This window comes from Anolis carolinensis, chromosome 2, assembly GCF_035594765.1.
Source record: "Anolis carolinensis isolate JA03-04 chromosome 2, rAnoCar3.1.pri, whole genome shotgun sequence".
In the NCBI taxonomy this organism is placed as follows: Eukaryota; Metazoa; Chordata; class Lepidosauria; order Squamata; family Dactyloidae; genus Anolis; species Anolis carolinensis.
Window position 1 is genome coordinate 106443542 of NC_085842.1, and position 21080 is coordinate 106464621.

Genomic DNA, 21080 nt, shown 5'->3' on the forward strand with positions numbered 1-21080 from the left:
CCACCCTTTGTGAACCAAAGCCCTGTCTACACTGTCCTTATATCCCAGAAACTGATCCCGAGTTATCTGCTTTGAACTTGTTTAAATGAATCTCCACTGCCATATAATCTGAGATAAACAGATAATCTGGGATGAGATCCTGGGATATAAGGACAGTGTAGAAGGGGTCTGCTATCCATACAAGCCACCACTACCATTCTGGACTTGTCAGCACAAGGAAAGGAGGACAGATTGTGCCCATGTCACATCTATTGTTGCTGTCAAATGGCCAGAGAATATCAGAGGTGCCAAGGGTTGACAGCAGCAGAGGTGCCTGCATGACCAGGGAGAAGGAAGGGAGATTGGCTTTCGCCTTCTTCTTGGACATACAGGCACCTCTATCAGTGTTAGTACAGGGTACCTTCAACACCCAGTTACTCACACAAAGCTTTGCAGCTATCTGAAAATTGCAATAGCAACACAGACAGTATGTTGATAGTCCAGAGGGGCCAATACAGTCTTGGGCTGGCTGGACAGTGTGGACTCTAACCCATCACTTCTGTAGTTTCAGGACAGTTCATGTGGCTGACTCAGGGGCAGTCCCAAGTATAACTCTGGCCTCATGATGATGATGATGATGATGATGATGATAATGATGCTTTATTCTTATCCCAGCCTATCTCCCCAAGGGTACTCAGGACAGTTATCTTTCTCACCACAGATTAAGCAAACAATGTGGATAAACTTGATGTCTACAACTGTTGAGTACACTGGAAATGTGGAATAAAATATAAACATTCAAAATAAAAAATACATTATTTTGCAAAACAATCGAAAGACACTGAGTATTTGAAACTGAAGTGTAGTACTGGATTCTAAGTTCTTTGAGATATATTCTGCAAATGGATCACCAGTTCTGAGTTTCCTTCACCATCATGGTGGAATTGCCCAGATTAATTAATTTGATGTAACATTTTAAACAGCTTCTTCAGCAATTACTTGCTTTGCACAATCTATAGAAAGTCCAAATAATTCAAAATGAATTCCAAAGAATTCCACGAGAAAACATTTCACACTAGGATGACAAAACATTTATAGCCAGTGTGGCAAATTAGAAAGACAGATAAAATATTATTTTCCATGACATTCTCAAAAAAAAGTCTTTTACATGAAGCCCTTCATAGCTTAACCTAGCATGCTCAATGATATTTCAGCTGTCAGACTGCATTTCCCTCATAGTTACTTCTTTACTCTTGACCTGAGTTTCACCAACAATGCAGTTTTAAATTAGATCCCCTGAGAAACATCAGAGTAATTTCCCAAATCTATGATATTTATAGAAATTGCCATTGCTTGTTTTTCATTATAGCCATGTTTCCAGCATGGAGATAACAGGGCCTTTTCTGTAGTTTACTTGACAACAGCACAAGAAACATAAAGGGCAAATTTCAGTGTGATAGCATAAGTTAAAAAACAGCCAGAGCAGAGACCCTTAATTTTAAGATCTAAAGGCCATAGTCTTAATTGCAAACTGGCAATTTAGAAAGGGTAGAAAAAGCCTAATCTACCCCAGGGAGTGCTGCTGCAGAAAAAGTCCTGTCATGTCTACCCATCCGCCTAGCCTAAGTAGGTGGTGGGATCAGGGCTGGCCCAAGGTAATTTTCAAGTGTAAGCTAACAGAATTTTGGCACCCTCCCCCCACAACCATTCGCTGAAAAATAAAAGCGTTGGATAAGAGAAAATGTTGGATAATAAGGAGGGATTAAGGGAAAGCCTATTAAACATCAAATTACATTATGATTTTACAAATTAAACACCAAAATATCATGTTTTACAACAAATTGAAAGAAAAAGCAGTTCAATACATGGTAATGTTATGTAGGAATTACTATATTTGCAAATTTAGCACCAAACATTGAACTGGGATATAGAGCAGTGTAGACTCGGATAACCCAGTTCAAAGCAGATATTGTGGGTTATTCGGCTTTGATATTCTGGGTTATATGGCTGTGTGGAAGAGCCCTGAGAGTCCTTAGGAATCCATAGGAATTAAAAGGCCACCGAAAGGAAATCTGGCCCCCGGTATTAAAAAACACTCTAAAATCAGGACAGTAAATAAAGAATGACACTTTGAAAACAGGGGAAATCCAGACAAGAAACAATCAGGGCCAGCTAACACCTCCCAAGCAAGGATGCCCCAGGGAGGAAGCAACCAGGCTTTGAAGCTGCAAGGCCATTACATGCTAATCAAGGTGGCCAATGGCAAAATCCACATCTGTCTCCAGCAGACAAGAGTTTTTTCTTTCTCCCACCCTGAACATAATAGTAATAATAATAATAATAATAATAATAATAATAATAATAATAATCTCCCCCGCAGGTGCCACCTTGACGTGGTGGGGGGGCTTAGCTGCTCCAATGATGACTGAGGGCTGTGCTGGCGGTAGTGTAACTACCGGTAGGTCCAACCAAGCCAGAGAGGCCTCAGCTGAGGAGCACAACCAAGAGCACCTAACCCATTAGCATTATGGAGAATCAAACCCAAACGAAGTCTATACTGGCTCGGTCGTCGCCCAGGATAAAAAGGACCGCGGTGGATGCTGCTGATTCTGGACATCCATCGACAAGTGGGCTATGGAATCATCAAAACCCAAATGAACAGTCACAGAAGCAGAAAAAATATACAATGCCAGAAAACTGCACAATTATGAAATGCTACTACAAATCTGAACCTCAAAGGCGTGGCTACCAAAAAAGGATGCATCAGCTATGGAAACAAGAGTACCCTGACTCACAGATAACAGAACCCCGACTGGCTGACCAACGAAGATTCATAATCAGAAACAAAGTGTTCAGTGAAGTTGAACTCGAAGAAATCCAGAAAATTTGCAAAGTAGATTACCATCAGACCACAGCACAGACAGCAGCAGAGACTCCAGCAACACTTGGAATGGTGGAACAGATTGAACCAGAAGAAAGGGTGGAGCTTTTGCAAGAATTTGATGAACCAGCACTTGAAACATCTGTTGAACCACCAGGAACCTTGACAGCAAGACAACAAGAGCTCAAGGATAAGATCATGGCTCATGCTGCAGCAAATGCAATAAGACAGCGGCTCCCAACTCTAAAAACAGTGCCCAAGAGACACCTGGCGCCTCTCATGAAAGATGTGAATGCAGCACTCTCCACTGTCCAAATAACATCAATTGAACAAACAAACCAGTTTGCCTACAGTGCAGCAGTGATAGTAACAGAAGAACTTGGGCTCCTACAACCAAGGCAGCCCCAAAGAAAATCGACTGGAAAACCAAAGTGGAAGGTCAGGCTAGAGTTGAAAATCAAGAAACTTAGATCAGATGCAAGTAACCTGAAAAATATGAAAGAGAGGAAACTGAAGAATGACAAAATCAAGCAATACCTGATCCGAAAGTACTGGCTGAACACCAGAAAAATTGAAGAAGCTTTGGAAATCGTGAAAGAACAAATTACAGCAACAGCCAGAAAAATTGAAAGGTATGAAGCCAGAATCATCCAGTACAGACAAAATCAACTGTTTCAATCAGACCAAAGACGGTTCTACCAGAGTCTGAACCAAACAACAGACACAGTAACCATAAAGCCAGAGAAAACTGCAACAACAAAGTTCTGGAAAGAACTTTGGGAAAATAATAAAAACTACAACAAAAACGCTGGGTGGATAAAGGAGTTTGAAGGAAAATTCTCACAGAACAAAATGGAACTGATGGAAATAACAACTGAAATGATCAGCAAACGAGTGCAAAAAGTCAAGAACTGGACATCGCCTGGTAGTGATCAACTTCATGGATTTTGGCTCAAACATCTGATTAGTTTACATGGAAAAATGGCCCAACAATTCAATGAGATGCTGCAGAAAGGAAGTATCAGTGAATGGCTAACAACTGGAAGAACATACCTGATACAAAAGGATCCAGCAAAAGGAGCAGCACCAGGAAACTACAGGCCAATAACGTGTCTGCCCACTATGTTTAAACTACTGACTGGCATCATAGCTGACAGAATTCAAGACTATCTTGAAGAAAAAAACATCTTGCCAGATGAACAGAAAGGCAACAAACGGAAAAGCAGGGGCACAAAAGACCAGTTATTGATTGACAAAATGATTCTGGAGAACTGTAAGAGCCGAAAAGCTAATCTTCACATGACGTGGATTGACTACAAAAAGGCCTTTGACTCACTCCCACACAGCTGGATCATCAAGTGCCTGGACGCCATCGGGATCTGTAAAACAGTTGGCACCTTCATTGAAAACATGATGGAGCACTGGAAAACTGAACTGTTTGTTGGAAATGAAAGCTATGGACTTGTCAACATCAGGAGAGGAATTTTCCAGGGAGACTCATTGTCCCCTCTGCTTTTCATTATTGCCATGATCCCTCTGTCAACAATCTTACAAAAAACAAATCTCGGCTATCAAATATCTAAGAATTCTCACAAAATTTCACATTTGATGTACATGGATGACCTGAAGCTATATGGGAAAACGGAAACTGAAATCCAGTCTCTGACCAACACTGTCCGAATTTTTAGCACTGATATCAACATGGAGTTTGGTTTGGACAAATGTTCGACAGTGGCATTGAAGAAGGGAAAAATCATTGAAAGTGAGGGCATAAATATGCCCAATGGCCAAACAATAAAGTCTCACCAGCCAGAGGCCTATAAATATCTGGGCATACTACAGCTGGACAACATCAAGCATGAACATGTGAAAACTGTGGTCAGAAAAGAATACACACAAAGGGTCAGAAAAATTCTCAAAAGCAAGCTCAATGGAGGCAACACCATCAAGGCCATAAACACCTGGGCCATACCTGTCATAAGATATACTGCTGGCATTATAAATTGGACACAGGTGGAACTGGACAATTTGGACAGAAAAACAAGAAAACTCATGACCATTCATCATTCACTGCACCCTCGCAGTGATGTTGACCGGCTATATCTGCCTAGAAGATCAGGGGGCAGAGGACTCTTACAAGTAAAGCAAGCAGTCAAAGAAGAAGAACATGCCCTGGCAGAATATGTCAAGCAAAGTGAAGAACCTGCTTTGATTGAAGTCAAAAATCAGAAACTCCTCAAAACACAGCAGACAAAAAACCAGTACAAGAAAACCGCACTACAAACTAGAGCTGACAGCTGGCACAACAAAACACTGCATGGAAAGTTCCTTGACAAAATTGAAGGAAAAGCTGATAAGGAGAAGACCTGGCTCTGGCTCACGAATGGGACCCTGAAGAAGGAGACAGAAGGCCTGATCCTTGCAGCCCAGGAGCAATCCATCAGAACAAATGCAATTAAGGCCAAGATAGAAAAATCAGCTGATGACCCAAAATGCAGACTGTGCAAGGAAACCGACGAAACCATTGATCATATCCTCAGCTGCTTTAAGAAAATCGCATAGACAGACTACAAACAGAGGCACAACTCTGTGGCCCAAATGATCCATTGGAACTTATGCCTCAAGTACCACCTGCCAGCAGCAAAGAACTGGTGGGATCACAAACCTGCAAAAGTATTGGAAAATGAGCACGCAAAGATACTGTGGGACTTCCGAATCCAGACTGACAAAGTTCTGGAACACAACACACCAGACATCACAGTTGTGGAAAAGAACAAGGTTTGGATCATTGATGTTGCCATCCCAGGTGACAGTCGCATTGATGAAAAACAACAGGAAAAACTCAGCCGCTATCAGGACCTCAAGATTGAACTTCAAAGACTCTGGCAGAAACCAGTACAGGTGGTCCCGGTGGTGATGGGCACACTGGGTGCTGTGCCAAAAGATCTCAGCCGGCATTTGGAAACAATAGACATTGACAAAATCACCATCTGCCAACTGCAAAAGGCCACCCTACTGGGATCTGCACACATCATCAGAAAATACATCACACAGTCCTAGACACTTGGGAAGTGTTCGACTTGTGGTTTTGCGAAACGAAATCCAGCATATCTATCTTGTTTGCTGTGCCATACAACGTTGTTGTGTTGATAATAATAATAATAATAAAGAATAATAGAAGTCTTGTACAGTATATTCAGGTCCAGATATGTTACCTCATTTACCTTGATTCCAACAGACCTCACAACCTCTGAGGATGCCTGCTATAGGTGGGGTTAGCCATCAGGAGAGAAAACTTCTGGAACATGGCCAGGAAGCCATGTTTTTGTATCTTGGGATAAAATAGAGAGTAGATGGGGGTCATCCACCAGAAGTTTTTAAAAAAAAATATGGTTATGTTATAATCTGCATATGCATACATGCGAATATAGTAAAGACAAGTATGTGCACATATACAAATCAGTGCACAATGGAGGGAATTTTTTTAAAACGTCCGCCAGATTTTTCTCTTCCCCTAATTATTTGTTATAGCTCTGTTTACAGTATTACACTGTTTACAGTGCTAAATAAAGAGTTTCAGAGAGTTCTACGGGCACTCCATTCATGTTTCTTTCTTTTTAAAAAAATTTAGATTTTTATTCAAATTTCTTAAATGTGTTACATACCGTGTTTCCCCTAAAATAAGACCTCCCCAAAGAATAAGACCTAGTAGGGGTTTGGGGGGATTGCCAAATATAAGGCCTCCCCTGAAAGTAAGACCTAGCAACTAAGGCTGCAGCAGAGTTCCATTGGGAAGCATGGCTGCAGGGCTAAAGCAGCACTCATATACACCGGAGGGAGGGAGAGAAAGTGCTTGCTTTCTGTGCCTCCCTGGCTGGCCTTGCCTTGCCTGTCCCGCAGCCGCGGCTTGAAGAACCTTCAGTGGCTGCTGCTGCGCCTCCGTTTCTTCCTTCCGAGACAAGGCTCCATCCTGGCCATGCTCCCTTCGCCCCCAAGGCTTCTGATTGGCTCCTGGAGCCAGGGCAAGGGAGGGTGGGAGGGAAAGAAGAGGGCTTGAACACCCTTTCCACTCGTCCTGCTACTTCTGCTTCTTAAAGGTACAGGACATATTGGGATTCTCCTCTCATCCTTATTCCTATCCTATGCCATGAAACTTATTATTTTATACTATTATTCTATTACCATATTATTATCATCATATTCTGTTACTATTATTATATCCCATTATTATATTATCCTATTAATATATTTTATATCATTATATTTTTCAATTATATTATATCATTATATTATTATTATATTATTATTCTGTTATTATTATATTCCATTTTATATTATCCTATTAATATATTTTATATCATTATATTCTATACTATTATTCTATTATATTATCATATTATTATTTTTTATTATTAGCATATTCTATTATTATTATATTCCATTTTATATTATCCTATTAATATATTTTATATCATTCTATTCTATTCTATTATTCTATTATATTATCCTATTATAATATTATTATTATGCTATTCTGTTATTATATCCCATTATTATATTATCCTATTAATACCATATTATTATCATATTCTGTTATTATTATATCCTATTATTATATTATCTCATTAATATATTGTATATCGTTATATTATTATTATATTATATTATCATATTATTATTATAGTATATTGTATTATTCATCATTCATGACTACATTGAAACTAGAATAGACAGAAATCAGCGTGGAAACCTTGTGAAACCTAAACTGCAAGAGGTACCATAGATTGTTGTCTCACTTATCCAACATAAACAGGCCGGCAGAACGTTGGATAAGCGAATATGTTGGATAACAAGGAGAGATTAAGGAGAAGCCTATTAAACACCAAATTAAGTTATGATTTTACAAATTAAGCACCAAAACATCATGTTATACAACAAATTTGACAGAAAAAGTAGTTCAATACACAGTAATGCTATGTAGTAATTACTGTATTTATGAATTTAGCACAAAAATATCATAATGTATTGAAAACATTGACTACAAAAATGCATTGGATGATCCAGAACATTGGCTAAGCGAGTGTTGGATAAGTGAGACTCTACTGTAGTAACAAGAAATTCTTGATAGGATTCATAGTTTGTCTGGTTATGCTGGTTTGTGATGACAACTACTTTACAGTTGTGATGACTCATGGGCCTTGTAGTCCTGTTCCTAGTACTATTGTGGCAGATGAAGATGAAAACATGGAGTTTTTGCCAGTTCAACAAGAACTGGAGTCTCTTCACCTGCAGGATATTGATGTTTGCCCACAAGAATTCAGCCAAACAGACCTTGGGCAGAACTCCCCTCCGTTTCCCAGGAAGGAAATTTATTCTAGAGAAAGGGGAGTCAGGGAAGCTAATCGGAGAAGTCTAAGAATCGCTGCCAAACAAATGGCTGATTAGGTCTGTTTCCCTTGGGAATTTCTAAGGAGTCATGCATCTGGACAGAGTTGGGTTTCGCTTCTCGTTCTCTAGGGAAAGAGTTCTATTGGCGGGAAAACGAGACCCAATATAGGTGTTTGGCGCGAGGGATTCTTTGCGGAGTCAATTGATCAGCTTGAGGAGCGAGATCGTGTGTGGACTTCGTAATCCCAGTTCCTTGCTTCCCGGATCAAGCTTCAAGCCTTGCCCTGCCTCACGGTTTTACCACGGACTCTGTTTCATGCTTCACGTTTGCCTTGTCTCCAGTCACGAATCTAGCCAAGAATCAAGTTTATTTCCAGCCTTGTTGTCAAGCTTCATTGGACTCTAAGACTCTGTTATTTCCCCACACTATTGCTTGGCAAAGTGTGTGTTTCGGTCAAGTGGATTAAAACTTTGAACTCTAATATCTTATATTGGACAATACATTTCTGGACAATATTTGACCTCATCTGAAAGGTCTGCTTCTGAACTATATTCTTCACTTGTTTTTATTGATTTTATATATTTCTTTAATAAAGATATTAGATAGAGACTGGCCTCTGTGTAAGGTTATTGGTGCTCTGCAGCCAGGGACCTGACAACAGTATATAATAAATCTTCATTTTGTTGTTCAACAATAAATGTGAGCTCTTCTTCATGGAAAAATAAGACATCCCCTGAAAATAAGACCTAGTGCATTTTTGGGAGCAAAAATTAATATAAGACCCTGTCTTATTTTCGGGAAAACAGGGTAGTTAAAAAAAGAAAGGAGGAAATGGATACAATTGGGACAGCAAAGTGTGGGATAAGGTTTAAAGGGGAAGAAAGGTGATAGGGGAAGGGTATTGGGGGATAGGTCAAGTGGGAAGGGAAAGAAAAAGGTATTGGGAATGGGTAATGTGGTAGGGTGTTTGGGATGAAAGTCTTTTTGATCTTCTGTTTTTTACTCTTCACGGTTTTAATGTCATTTGATGTCTAACTTTTCTTGTTTCCTGGTCTCCTTCTTGTTTTCTTTTCTCGGGTACTCCTTTTTATTAGTTAATCCTTTGCATTCTTTTTATATTCTTCATATGTCTTCTAATCTGTCATTTTTAATGGTTTTCTTCTGTTTACTGTCATTAAGTAAGTTAGTCTGTCCATGTCATAAATTTTGTCTAATTTATCTAACCAGAGTTCTTTTGTAGGAATTTCTTTCAGTTTCCAATATCTAGCAAAGGTTATCCTTGCCGCTGTGGCTATGTACATAAAAATAATGTCTTCATTCTGATTAAAGTTTGTTATACTCTGTTAATTCAAGAAATTAAAATTCTGGCTTTTTTGGGCTTCTTCATGTATTTTCTTCCAGAATTTTGTTGTTTTTGGGCAGGTCCACCAAGCATGATAATAGGTCCCTTCCTGTTTCTTGCATTTCCAACATTTGTTTTGGGTGATTTTATACATTATTCCTAGTTTCTTTGGTGTTATGTGCCATCGATGGAACATCTTAGAACAATTTTCCTGAAGGTCTGAAGCATACGTATATTTTAATTTTTTGTTCCAAATTAATTCCCATTCTGCGAGTCTGATTGGGCATCCAATATTTCTTGCCCATTTTATCGAACAGTTCTTGACTTCTTCCGTTTCTGTGGAATACTCTTACAAGTTATTATAAATCTTGGTAATCTCTTTCTTAACATTTTGTATTATATTGTCCCAGAAGTTTTCTTTCTTATTGAAACCTATGCCCCTATCCTACACAAATTGTTCTTTTATTTGGGCATATTGAAACCAAGATACTTTATCATGTTTTTGTTTAATTTCCTCTTGTGTTTTTAATGGGTATTCATCATTCTTTTTGTCAAGATTTCTTTGTATCTTGATCACTTAGTCTAGCCCAAATGTTTTTACTGATTTGCCTCTAATGGTTATACCCACATAGTTATTTTTGTGTATATCATTTCTTTGTATTTCTTTGTATCTTATACTTCACTTTGACAAAAAAAAAAATGGAATGCAAAGATACAGAATGGGGGATGCCTGGCTAGACAGCAGTACATGTGAAAAAGATCTTGGAGTCCTTGTGGACAACAAGTTAAACATGAGCCAGCAATGTGATGGGATTTTGGCCTGCATCAATAGGAGTATAGTGTCTAGATCCAGGGAAGTCATGCTACCCCTCTATTCTGCCTTGGTCAGACCACACCTGGAATACTGTGTCCAATTCTGGGCACCGCAGTTGAAGGGAGATGTTGACAAGCTGAAATGTGTCCAGAGGAGGGCAACTAAAATGATCAAAGGTCTGGAGAACAAGCCCTATGGGGAGCAGCTTAAAGAACTGGGCATGTTTAGCCTGCAGAAGAGAAGGCTGAGAGGAGACATGATAGCTATGTACAAATATGTGAGGGGAAGTCATAGGGAGGAGGGAGCAAGTTTGTTTGCTGCTGCCCTGCAGACCAGGACGCAGAACAATGGCTTCAAACTACAGGAAAGGAGATTCCACCTGAACATCAGGAAGAACTTCCTGACTGTGGGAGTTGTTTGGCAGTGGAACTCTGCCCCGGACTGTGGTGGAGGCTCCTTCTTTGGAGGCTTTTAAGCAGAGGCTGGACGGCCATCTGTCTGGGGTGCTTTGAATGAGATTTCCTGCTTCTTGGCAGGGGGTTGGACTGGATGGCCCATGAGGTCTCTTCCAACTCTACTATTCTATGATTCTATCCCAGGTTTTAATTAATGAAGATCTAATAAAATGATTGCCAAAATTCTTTTCCACCTTTCTTTTTCCATACCAAAGGTACATGTGCCATTCACGTCTTAAATTGAAACTTTCTAATGTCAATATGTTATCTTTCAGTAACGTTGCCCAATCTTTTATCCATGTTAATGCGCATGCTTCATAATACAGTTTTAAGTTAGGGAGTCCAAAGGGCCCCCCCCCTCTTTTTTGTATCAGTCATTACTGTATATGTAATCCTAGCTCTTTTTCCTTTCCAAATAAATTTTAAAATTTCTTTGTTCCAATCATTAAATGTTTTGTTATTGCATATTATGGGCAAATTTTGGAATAAGTATAATAGTTTCAGAAATATATTCATTTTAATTATTGCTATTTGACCAAATAAGGAAATTTTCGAATTTTTCCAATTTATAAGGTCCTTACTAATTTCCTTCCACTTCACCTGGTAATTATTCTTAAGCGACTGTGCATTTTTCGCCGTTATCTATATTCCTAAATATTTAATTTTCGTTGTTGTCTAGATATCAATCTTGTCCTCCATTTCTTCTTGATTCTTTTTAGACATATTTTTGTTAGTATTTTTGTCTTTTTTTGTTTAAATAAAATCCCGCTAGTGAGCCAAATTCTTCTATTGTATTTATCCAGTGTTGTATTTGATTTCGTGGGTCCTCAATTATACAAATGATGTCGTCGGCAAATGCTCTTGTCTTAAATTCATAGTTGCACACTTTTGTTTCTTTTAGTTGTTTCCAATCTTATGTTTCTTAGTAAAATTTCAAGTGCAAATATGAAAATTAGCTGAGATAGGGGGCAACCTTGATGTGTTCTCTTATTTATCTTTATATCTTTTGTGTATTGGCCATTTATTAAAATCTCTCTCTCTCTCAGTTGCATAGTCGTTTCCGACTCTTCATGACCTCATGGACCAGTCCACGCCAGAACTCTCTGTTGGCTGTCACCACCCCCAGTTCCTTCAAGGTCAGGCCAGTCACTGCAAGGATACTGTCCATCCATCTCACCCTTGGTCAGCCTCTCTTCCTTTTTCCTTCCATTTTCCCCAGCATCATGATCTTTTCCAAGCTTTCCTGTCTCCTCATGATGTGACCAAAATACTTCAACTTTGCCTCTAATATACTTCCCTCCAGTGAGCAGCCGGGCATTATTTTCTGGAGGATGGACTGGTTGGATCTTCTTGCGCTCCAAGGCACTCTCAGGATTTTCCTCCAGCACCAGAGTTCAAAAGCGTCTATCTTCCATTCTCTCAGCCTTCCTTATGGTCCAGCTCCCGCAACCATAGGTTACTATGGGGAATACCATTGCATCATGATCTTTTGACTATGCAGACCTTTGTTGCCAGTGCGATGTCTCTGCTCTTCACTATTTTATCAAGGTTGGTCATTGCTCTCCTCCCAAGAAGTAAACGTCTTCTGATTTCCTGGTTGCAGTCTGCATCTGCAGTGATCTTCGTGCCTAGAAATATAAAGTCTGTCACTGCCTCCACGCTTTCTCCCTGTATTTGCCAGTTATCAATAGGTGTAGTTGCCATGATCTTGGTTTTCTTGATGTTTAACTGCAACCCAGCTTTTGCACTTTTTTCTTTCACCTTGGTGATAATGCTCCCCAGCTCTTCCTCACTTTCAGCCATCAGAGTGGTATCATCTGCATACCTAAGGTTGTTAATGTTTCTTCCAGCAATTTTAAATCTGGCCTTGGATTCCTCAAGCCCCGCATGTCGCATGATGTGTTCTGCATACAAGTTGAATAGGGAGGGTGAAAGTATGCAGCCCGGCTGTACTCCTTTCCCAATCTTGAACAAGTCTGTTGTTCCGTGGTCTGTTCTTACTGTGGCTACTTGTTCTTTATACAGATTTCTCAGAAGACAGACAAGGTGACTTGGTATCCCCAAGAACATGCCACAGTTTATTATGATCCACACAGTCAAAGGCTTTAGAATAGTCAATAAAGCAGAAGTAGATGTTTTTCTGAAACTCCCTGGCTTCCTCCATTATCCAGCGGATATTGGTAATTTGGTTTCTGGTTCCTCTGACTTTTCTGAACCCAGCCTGGACATCTGGCAACTTTTGCTCCATGTATTGCTGGAGTCTGCCTTGCAGAATCTTGAGCATTAAATAAGTGCCACTGTATGGAAGTTTGAGCATTCTTTAGCATTTCCCTTTTTTGGTATGGGGATATAAATTGATTTTTTCCAATCTGATGGCCAATCTCGTGTTTTCCATATTTGCTGAACAATGTTGTGGACTTCTGTCCATAGTTCTTCTGGGACTCTATTTATTAAATCTAGTCCCTGAAATCTATTCTTCACCTCCACTGTATATTCACTGGGAATATTTGTGAGATCATATCTAATTGGTCTGTGTATTTTCCCCATTCTCTTTTTTAAAATAAAAGTTTGATGAATGTCCAGTTCAAATTGTTGAATGCTTTCTCTGCTTCAATAGATAGGAGTGCTAGCTCCTTTTGATGATTCATCTCATAATATTCAATTAAGTCTAATATACATCTCACATTCTCTTTCATATTTCTTCCAGGAAGACATCCTTTTTGTCCTTGTCCAATCCAAGTATTTAAGAATTCTTTAAATCTGTTTGCCAAAATATTAGTGAAGATTTTGTAATCCACATTTAGTAAGGAGATAGGGCGATAATTTTTTACAGCTGTCTTATCTGTGTCTTCTTTAGGGATAGTGATTATGACTGCCTCTTTCCATGAATCCGGAATTTCCTTTTTATCAAGGGCTTGATTCATTGTTACCTGTAAATGGGGGGTTATTTCATCTTTCATTACTTTGTAGGGACTCACCGTAAATCCGTCTGGGCCCGGTGCTTTGTTCGGTTTCAAGCATTTAATCGCCTTCCTTATTTTCTCCTCAGTAATCTCTTTATTTAATTATTCTCTTCGTGTTTCTGTAATTTTCTGTAATTTTTCTTCTCCTAAATATTTTGTAATTTTTCCCCTGGTTTATTGGCATTTTCAAAATTATATAGTTTTATAAATTTTAAGCGTTTTGCTGTTTGATCTAATTCAATATGTCCTTTGCCCTTATTATTTTTAACGTCTACTTTATTTCTTGATTCTGAGGATTTTTTTTGTGCTCCCTTTCTTTTATGCTTATTTCTTTATTGATTCCATTCATTTTATAGTTTCTTATTTTTTCCTTGCTTTCTGTTGGATAAAATGACCCCTCATTACTGCTTTATAAGTGCCCCATATAATTTGTTTTTTGATCTCCTCATTATCATTTAAAGTAGAAAAAATCCCTTGTTAATTCTATATTTTTCCTTATCTCTTCTTCCAGTTTAGTTACATTGTCATCAAATCTCATCTTAATGTGCTCCTTTTGTGAGTTACAATTGTATATGTGGCCCAAATCATGTCAATCCTAGACCATAGGAAGAGGGCTTTGGATCAATGATGGTCACTCTGGAGGCTTGCGTCCCTCCCTGACTCGATCAGCAGGGAGAAGGGAGCTGAAAACTCTACCCGGCCAACAAAGGTGATGGCTTGCTAGGAGCCCCTAGCAAGTCCTGCCCACTGCCATTGCTGCCTACCAGACGTCTCCCAATCATGCTTCTTTCAGCTGTGCATCCATTTGACAACCCAATAAGCTGATCAGCTGTTTTGGGCTTTTTAAAAGGGATGGAAATAAGCTGGAACAGTCTCCAAAGGGGGAAGGGAAGGAAAACACATGCTTTTAGTATGCAGACATAGGAAGATGTGCTACTTTCAGCCAGAAACGGGATAAAGGGGGACTTTTTTTCTCGCAGTTTCCCTCAGTTGGTCTGAATCAGCACACATTTAGAGCTGATGTTGTTTAGCCACCCACCTTTTGAAACGAGAACTCCTATGTTTAAAGCCTTGTCTGGATGGGCCTTCGGAAGGCTGATCTCTATACTTCCACAATCCCTCTATACAGATTTTTTACACTGTGCATAAGTTATCTTCCAGTACTGAATTGTGAGAGAATCGTGCATCAATGGCAGTGGGCAGGACTTGCCAGGGGCCCCTGGCAAGCCATCAGCCATAGTGGATCGGTTAGAGCTTTTAGCCCCCCTCTCCCTGCTGATCGAGTCAGGGAGGGACGCAAGCCTCCATTGCGACCCCCGTTTGAGCTGAAAAAACCCTCTTTTCTGAGGAGAGGCGAGTATGGCTCTGGATGAGACACGGAGGGCACGGATCACTGGCGAGAAGCAGTGTAAACCCTGTAATCACCACCTGCCTGGCCCATTTTAAACACAAGAAAGAAGACACAAGACAGAAGAAACTCGTAAGGGAGGTAAATGATTTAAAGAAAAAGTTATTTGCTCCGAACGCTTGACTAGGCGCAGAGTGGGAAGAAATAGGAGGTGGCGGGACTCACTTTAAAGAGAATCAAGGGAAATAGTGGTAAACAACAGAACACAATCTAAAAAACAGCACTGATCCCCGTTTGAGTCGAAAACCCTCTCTTAAAAACAATGGCAAAATTCAATGCCTCACATATGTATAAAAATATAACATATCTACATCAAAAACATATAACTGTAGATTAAATCATTAAAACTATAAAAACATCAAACATAGGCATACGCATGAAACATGTTATTGCAGAAATTAACGTAGATCCCTTCTATTCCACCACCCCCCATCTCCCTCTCCATAGAGTTTCAACCCTTCTTTTTATACCCTCCCTGCTCCAGCAGGGAGCAAGATGGCAGAGGCCCTCTATGCCTGAGGCCCCCACAGGCATGGTCCTTTTATGTCCCAGCCTCTGGAGGAAGGCAGGTGTTCTTGCTGGGCCTGTATTATAGAAATAATACAGTAGAGAAAAGCAGATGTTGCCTTTTTATGTACAAGAGTTCCAAAAAGAGAGAAAGTAGGAGCGAAGACAAACATGGGGAACTGTATCATGATTCCTAATAGAAATTAGCTGTTAGATATGGCGACAGAAACATTAACACTCTGATAAGAAACTTCAGTTTTTTCATCAAAACTTTAAAGGATCTTTCAGTTGCTAACTATAAGTTTAGCTACAATTCACTGAACAACACTGTTTAATATACGATTACACTATCTCAAAAACAGTTGGACAACAGTTTTTTTTCTTGCTTGATTCTTCTGCACTATTTCCATAGAAACATTAGCTTCATATAATGGGATTGGCTCATCCAACAGTGGCCTGAAAATGCCACTTGACAACTTTTCCATTATATCTTCCAAAGTACAGAGGTACTTCCCTTGTTGCATATTTGACAAATTCCACACTTCATCATTTATAATGCATTTATAATGCATTTTATAATAGCCCCATTCTTGAGGTGTTGCCAATGCTATATTGCACTTTGTCCATTTTAACTGTGAAATTACCTTCCCCATTTCGGCCCATTTCGGCACATGTTGCACGTTGCCTGGATTCTATGAATTAGTCTCCAGTGTTAATATTGTATGTTTTATGTTGATTTTAATGATTGTTTTTACTGTAATTGATGTTTTTATTGGATAACTGTTTTATTGCTGTGTTTTGATATTTGATTGTTTTATCGGGAAAGGCCCCATGTAAGCCGCCCCGAGTCCCTTCGGGGAGATGGGGCGAGGTATAAAAATAAAGTTATTATTATTATTATTATTATTATTATTATTATTATTATTATTATTTAGAAAAGACACTGAAGCACCTTTGAGGAAAAGACATAGGCTATCTGGAGGATATGGAGGATCCAAATGAAGATTTTCTTCCATGGTAACCCAGTGACCTCCAACACTCAGTAGTGTAATGATGTCATGTTTGTGTGGCAATAATTCTTGTGAAGCTACTTTATCTTCCTTATTGTGTGATTTTACTCCTGCATCAAGGATGAGGTCAACTCCCAATCCACCTGTTTCTTCTAGACAAATTTCCGTCAGGTCATACTTTCCATTTGATTCATCTATAATGCGAGCTACAGAAGGTGTAAGCCTCTGAAGATACTGCTTGTCTTCAAGACTGTACACTGTAGCAATGACTTTGGCTCCTCTGTGTTGTGCTAACTGAATAGCTATTGTACCAAATGGACTTTCTCCATGCATTACTAGCAGAGTTTTGCCTGTAGACACATACGAAAGATAATGTAGACCTGTGTACACACAGACACCATCACAAAGAGTTGCTGCTGCTTCAGTCCAGAAGCTTATGAGTGGGAATAACTTCACACAAACCACACTCTTCAGAATCCACTGGCAAAATTCCAACTACCTCATCATGGGGCTGGAAAGAGGACACTTTATTCCTAATTTCCAACACAACACCAGCAACTTCTCTTCCAACAGGCAGAAATTCCTTTTCCAGTGTTAGGGATTCCTCTTCTTCAGAAGAGGAAGGGGAGCAGGAAACTGTTCATGAATCTGGGGGTGAGTTGGAATCTGAGGAGGAGATTTTGCAAGTACCTACATTTCTGGAGAGGCGAAAGGAAACAGAGCAGAGACATCGTTCAGCTGGAATAGCTGCCAGAAATGCAGCTGAGTAATTAGGGACTGCCCTAGCAGCTGTGAGGGGACGCAGGGCTATAAATCAGAAGCAGATGCAGCCAGCTCTTGCTGGTAACAAACTGACTCTTTGCTCCCCTTGTGCCTGCTTCAAGTCTGCATCTGGGAAACTGCTCCTAAGGATTTATTGCTGTTTCTTTGTCTGAAGTAAGACTGCTATTTGATTTAGGAATTTAACAGAGACTAAGAACTGTGTTTACTCTAAGACTTCCTAGCTTCATTTTGCAGTATTCCACTGAGTGTGCTGTACTTTAGGTTTTGCTGAAGCAGTTTTCATTTACTTACCACAGTGTTTTAAGGCTGTTCTTGAAAGATAAAACATCCAGCTTGATATCTGACAAAAACTTGGTGTCAATCCAGCTAAGAGCACAAGCTCTAACTCACACTTTCACATAGTTGTGTTTCACAACAGGAAGGTTATCCTTTTCTAAGATGACAAAATTTGTTTTTTTCTCCAGATGAATTTTGCTTCCAATATAACCCCTTCATAGTTGCTTTTCCAGGCCCCGCTGGATCTCGCGGGAGCTCAAACCCCGCTTGGAATTAGATGAAAACCAAGCGCCCCTCAGAAACCCACCAGCCATTGACCTAGCAGTAGCATTCCTTTCACATATATTGTACTGGAACAAGACACACATAGACAAGGACTGAGCAAATAGTCAACTTATTGCACCTTATGATTCTCTCTGATTAAAACAAAAGTTTCCACAAAAATCTTCAGTCCCCTAACTGCCCTGCTTTCTGTACTTATCAACTAATTGGCAAAGCCTCCCTCCAATGCCAAAGAATTTCACTGACAGTTTTCAAGATACAGGAAATATTATCTACAAATCAATAGGAAAGATCCCAGACACTTGTTCTATCAGACAATCAAAAAAGGTGATAGTGGAGCTGGATTCATTTATATTCTCCCAAAGTGCACAATCCTGACAACTAATGACAAGAGTGTTATCAGAGATTTGCAGCACCTGATCAATTAGAGAGGACAGAAGGAGCAATCAATATTGTTTTATCATTATAGTAGCACTATTCATAGTACTTGTGTAAAGAGCCTGTCAGCGTTTCTATTTACACATCTCTTTGTAGTTGTTTCTGAAACTGTAGGCAGATACTACTTTTTTAAAGAGTTGAAGATGGTATGATCAAGATGTTTATTGTTGTCGTTCTAGAATCAGTCCTGGTCACACAGGTTTTGTAAGTTTATGAGACACTATAAATCTCTGCAACACCTTAATCAAATATTATTGTGGCATGTTAGAAAGTCTTACTATTGCCAGTGCTAAAGTAGATGTTGATAATTCTATTACAGTAGAGTCTCACTTATCCAAGCTAAATGGGCTGGCAGAACCTTGGATAAGCAAATATCTTGGATAATGAGGAGGGATTAAGGAAAAGCCTATTAAACATCAAATTAGGTTATGATTTTACAAATTAAGCACCAAAACATCATGTTATACAACAAATTTGACAGAAAAATAGTTCAATATGCGGTAATGTTATGTTGTAATTACTGTATTTATGAATTTAGCACCAAAATATCATGATATATTGAAAACATTGATTACAAAAATGCCTTGGATAATCCAGAACCTTGGATAAGTGAGTCTTGGATAAGTGAGACTTTAGTGTATTTCTTAGGAGAGAGAAAAAAGTAACAATATGCAGAATGTGAGACTGATATAAAAATTAAATCCCCGCACTGATTTATCTGTCTTGTGGCACAATCAAAGTGGGAATGTGTCCATCTTTCCCCAAAACTGAAGGAAACTTCACATTGTTGTGACATTGCAATATGGAAAAAGTGAGCACATCATGATGCTGAGGGAGTGAGAGGGAAGAACAAAACAGAAGGACACAATGTTTGGCAGCATCTCAATGGTTCTATTTAAAAGAAAAATAACGTTGCACCAAACCAAGCTTTGCAAAATATGAATCTAAGGCTGTGGATAGAAAACACATTGGAATTATCCATTTCACATCTCCCAAGATTCATTGCAGGCAAAGTATTTCTTGCCTCAGAAACTCACCCATTTACAATATGATTTACAATACACGCTTTGGCTGGTATCCTCTTATGACTTCATCAAATTGAGGGGGGAATTCACCATGAATCATGGCTAATCAGGCAGGGCCCAGCAGGGGGCATGGGGAACCCGTTGCCTCATGACCCGCATTGCCTGCCTTGCCCTCACCCCATCCCATGGGGGGAAGCATCACCGTCCGTCTTCCCCTGTTGTTTCCTATGCAACACGGGAAGCCTCCCGTGTTGCCGAATTAGCCTTTTACCACACTTGGACTTCAGTTGAGACACTGAGCTCCGCCGGATGACATCATGTGATGAGAACCGTTAGGCTCTGTGCCTCAACTGATGTTCTAGTGTCATAGGATGGGCAATTTTGCCCATCTGAAGAAGTTGCCAGTGACATACAGAGGCATAATTATTTTTAAACTTGGGTATAGATTTATGTTGAAAGGGTTGATATTTCCTTTCTCTTCCACAATGACAAAAGCTTCCCAACAAGGACTCACAATGTGACTGTAATAGCTTCATTGTGCTTGCATAGTGTAAATCTGCACACACGTAGTTAAGTGATAGCTTTTGCTACACCATCCTTCTTCTGAATACTAGTATTGTGAAAGCAACTGTGGTTCATGTTTCTGCAACCAATAATTATATGATATCCAAGCATAGATCATGGCACGTTTAATAGTGGAACTCCACTTAGGTAATTGTGAACTGAATAGGGTCATTATGCCACAACCAAAGAAGTACAACCATGTGTAAAAAGTTAGGCGTGCATGAAACACCAGCAGAATGCCAGACCAGCCTGATACAAAAATAACAGAAATGCAGGTGGAATTTTGAAAAACAAATTAATATGGATAAATTGACGTATTTACTAAAAAATAACAATGGCATACCAAAAAGGCAAACGGATTGGGGCTTGATAAAGAAGTATTTTAGAGAAAAACAAATAATGATGCTAATTTAAATAAATAATCATTAGAAATAGATCAAATGTAAGAGAATACAAAGTATCTGTGTATGAGATGGAAGTCAACTTTTATTTTTGTATTTTTGCAATTTCCTTTTTTCTTTTTCTTTTAGCGTATTTCTTCTTTTTTTTTTCTTTTTTTTTTCTTTGGATCGGCTGTTTTCCGCGGGTTCCTCTGGTTGGACTCTCTGTTTTCTCTTATTCCATTTACCCTTGCACTCACCCCTCTCCTTACCCTTCCCTGTCTGTTTATATTACTCAGTTGTCAATTTTATTTGATATGCCAATAAAAATCTATTTAAAAAAAAAACAAAAAAAAAACAAATTAACATTGGGAGTTCTTAATCCCTCTCTGCAGCCATTTTTTAAATATTTATTGGCCTTACCTTGCTTCTTAAGAAAGAGAGAGGGGTTACTGGACTGACTTTGACCCATTGTATATGAAGTTTATTTAAATGTTCTTGTGGGCTATCATCAAATATGATATTTCAACTTTGCCTTTCACCCTGCTCATGAAGGAACTTCTTTCAGCTATTACAAAATCAGC

General features: G+C 39.2%; 1 pseudogene; it reads right to left on the bottom strand.

Moving 5' to 3' along the window:
* Window positions 1–16070: 16070 nt before the first annotated feature.
* Window positions 16071–18140, bottom strand: LOC100554411 (quinone oxidoreductase-like protein 1; annotated as a pseudogene).
* Between the last annotated feature and the right edge of the window lie 2940 nt (window positions 18141–21080).